Source organism: Phyllobates terribilis, unplaced genomic scaffold (assembly GCF_046119375.1).
Source record: "Phyllobates terribilis strain yellow unplaced genomic scaffold, ASM4611937v1 Scaffold_76__1_contigs__length_6945272, whole genome shotgun sequence".
NCBI lineage: Eukaryota > Metazoa > Chordata > Amphibia > Anura > Dendrobatidae > Phyllobates > Phyllobates terribilis.
In genome coordinates this window covers 6673612-6677574 of record NW_027362836.1, presented here as the reverse complement: position 1 = coordinate 6677574, position 3963 = coordinate 6673612, and positions in this window count along the sequence as shown.

Sequence of the window (3963 nt, the reverse complement as noted above, 5' to 3'; positions counted from 1 at the left end):
ACTCCGGAATCAGGCAGTGTAGGGAAAGGTGCTGCTGAGCTAGGGAGAGATTTGCTTGTTTCTTAGTTAGTGTAGGTATACCACCATATATTATACACATATCCATCTCAACTAACAGTCCTTCTGAGGACTAATCCAGCTGCATAGATTTCAGTGCTGGGCAGGCAGACAGTGTATGTGGCATACTGCAGTGCATATAGCAAGAGAGTCCATTCCAGTTCTGTCTGCTGCTGGTGCTTTTACAGATATTTCTAGAAATAGTCCCAGGTATCAGGAGCCAGGAATATTTTTTTTTTTATCTTAATCCTGATTATTTGTTTAAAAAGCAATCCAGAGAACACCGTTTTTCTGCTCCATTTGCCTGTTGGCACTGCAGAATACAGCCAGATCCTTTCCAAATTACAGAGCTAAAAATCCATCTATTTAAAACTGTAGTTTGTCCGTCACACAGATCACATATAAGTGCGCTCAAAATTCTGCCATTTCTGGCCTCCATTTAAATTTTGTTGCAGTGTGTTAGCGAAGTTATTGACACCAGTTCGCTGTTAAAAATAGTTACCTACAGGCCAGCTATTTAAAACTATGGTTTTCCGTCACACGTATCATATATGACTGCAGATCAATTCCAGCCATTTGTAGTGAACGTGGAAAATATTGTCCTCCATTTAAAATGTGCAAGGCGCATGGCAAGGGACAGGGAAGTGGACGTGATGGTGATGATGGTGCATGCAGAGGACGAGGCCGTGGGCTAGCTGAAATTGTGCCACAACAAACACCCACATCTTCTCGCTCGACATTCCTGTCCCAATTAATAGGGGACCGCAGAACACCACTATTGAACACAGAGCAGTGTGAAAAGGTTATTGATTGGATAGCAGATAATGCTTCCAGTCACTTAGCCACCACCACCACCCTGTCTTCCACACGGTCAAGTCTCAGTAGAGGTGAGTCTGGACTGCATATTCCTTACCCTGATCCTCTTCCTCCCACCATGCCGAATGCCCAGAGACAACTGATCCCACACTTGGACACTCCAAAGAGCTGTTCACTTTTCCATTTATAGATTTGGGCCTCTCGCCTGGTCCACTTGAAGTGGGGCAAAAGGAGATCGCATGTAGCGATGCCCAAATATTTGAGCAGCCACGGTCACACGAAAGCGGGGGTGGGAAGAAAGAGGAGGACCAGGGTGCGGAAGCGGAAGACGAGGTGGTGGATGATATAGTAACTGACCCAACGTGGTCGGGGGACATACAGAGTGAGGACAGCAGCACACAGGGGGAGGGAGGCACAACAGGAGGAGGGAGGCACACAGCAGGGGAAGGGAGCACACAGGGGGAGGGAGGCACAACAGGCAGGAAGAAGCAGTGTGGTGGCCGCAGACAGAAGGGGGGCAACCATTCTCCGTAACACCAACACGACGGAAGTTGCCAGTACAGCTGTTAGGTCTTCCCGAGTCTGGTTGTTTTTTAAAGACTCTGCCGATAACCCCATAAAGGCCATTTGCACCACCTGCCAGGCCAGCATCAGCAGGGGGAGCAAAACTACCAGCCTGACCACCACCATCATGATCAGGCAAACGGCAGCAAAGCACCCGACTTTGTGGGCTGAACCCCAGGGTCCAGGAACAGTGTCTGTGGGTCGCACCACTGCTTCTTCCACTTTTGTGCATGCAAGCCAATCCCCTGACCAATGCACATGCGAAGATGCCTCCTGCCCTGCACCTGTCGTTGCACTCTCAACTAGCACCATCAGCAAGCATGTCCAAGTCCTTGTCCCAGCGCAGTGTTCAGTTGTCCCTACCCTAGTCCTTGGAACGCAAACGCAAATACACAGTCATTGCCCCACAGGCCACACTACTAAATTCTCACATTTCGCGACAGCTTGCGCTTGAAATGTTGCCTTTTCGGCTCGTGGAGATGGAAACATTCTGCAACCTGATGGCGGCGGCCGTCCCTCGGTACTCGGTCCCCAGCCGCCACTATTTCTCCCGGTGTGCCGTCACCGCATTACACAAGCACGTGTCCCACAACATTAGCCGTGGCCTCAACAATGCAGTTACTGGGAAAGTCCACCTAACCACGGACATGTGGACAAGTGCTTGTGGACAGGGATGGTACATCTCACTGACGACACACTGGGTTAACATAGTGGAAGCCGGGAACCAGTCGGACTTTGGGATGGAACACATCCTCCTGACGCCAAGGATTGTGGGCCCTAGGTCAATGAGGGTTGCCCCCACAGTCTACCGTTCCTGCACCTCATCCTCCTCCTCTTCAGCCTCCATCTCCGAAATGACCACATCAGTCAGAAGCTGGGAGCACTGCAGCACTGCCACAGCCAAGCGGCAACAGGCTGTGCTGAAGCTAATATCCTTAGGTGACAAACCGCACAATGCTGAAGAGTTATGGACAGCTCTGAAATAGCAAGCAGATCTGTGGCTGACACCGCTGAACCTACAGCCATGCATGGTCATGTGTGACAATGGCTGGAACCTGGTGGCGGCTCTGAGGTGAGGCGAGCTCACACACGTACCATGCCTGGCCCATGTGCTTAACCTCGGGGTTCAGGGGTTTCTCAAAACCTACTCTGAGCTGCCGGATCTGCTTGTTAAAGTACGCCACCTGTGTACCCATTTTAGAAAGTCACCTACAGCTTCCTCCGCCCTTGCTGTGTTTCAGCAGAGTTTGCAGCTTCCGGCTCACCGAATGGTGTGTGATGTCCCCACGCATTGGAACTCTACATTGCAGATGTTGGGAAGGATCTGTGAGCAGATGAGGAAAGTTGTTGACTACCAGCATCAACAAGGCCATCGGTATTCAGTTCAGACTCCACACATAAGACCTCAGGAGTGGACATGGATGTCAGACATATGTACCATCCTCCAAAACTTTGAGGACTCCACCAAGATGGTGAGCGACGATGACGCCATAATTAGCATCATCATCCCGCTTCTCTGTCTTCTGAAACGCTCTGCTCACAATCAAAGAGGATGCATTGCAGGCGGAGCATGATGAGATGGAACAAGGAACCATACAGGGTGATTACACACAGCTCAGCCTCATCTCATCCCAACGTGGATTGGGTGACAATGAGGAAGAGGAGGAGGAAGAACAGGAGCTAGTGTCATGCGCTATAGAGAGTACTACATGCACAAATGTCATACTGTCTATTCAGCATGGATGGCCTAAAGACAGGGAGGAGGAGAGCATGGTCACTCGTCCTCTTGGTGAGGACATGGAAGTCTTGCCTGTTAGCAGTCTGGCATGCATGGCTGAGTTTATGTTACGCTGCCTTTCCCGTGAACCTCACGTTCTCAAAATTTTGGGCGATAGTCATTACTGGTTGGTGACACTTCTAGACCCACGCTACAAGGAGAACTTTCTATCTCGAAGCGGACAGGTCTACTAAAATGGGGCAGTACCAGAAGGCCCTCTATGCGGAATTATTAAAAAAATTTCCATCTAAAAATGCTGGCGGCAGAGGTCACAGTTCGATGGACAACCAAGGAGTACAGGTGAGAGAGACATAACTCCAATCCAGCAGAGGCAGGGGAACATTGTCAAAGTTCTGGGAGAGTTTTCTCAGACCCTCCCATCTTACAGGCCCTGAGGCGTGGGTTACTCTCACAAGGAGCGCAAAGTTTGGGAAGATGCTGAGGGAGTACCTTGCCGACCGTACCAACATCCTCCATGATTCCTCTGTGCCTTAGAATTATAGGGTATCCAAGCTGGACAAGTGGCATGAACGGGCTGTCTACGCCTTGGAGGTCCTGGCCTGCCCTGCTGCTAGCGTTTTGTCAGAGCGGGCTTTTAGTGGAATTATAACTGATAAGCGCATCCGCCTGTCAACTGAAAATGCTGACAGGCTGACTCTTATAAAAATGAACAAGGGCTGGATTGGGCCAGACTTCTCAACACCACCGAATGATAGCAGCATAACATAAACTCAAATCCAGTGGTTTTT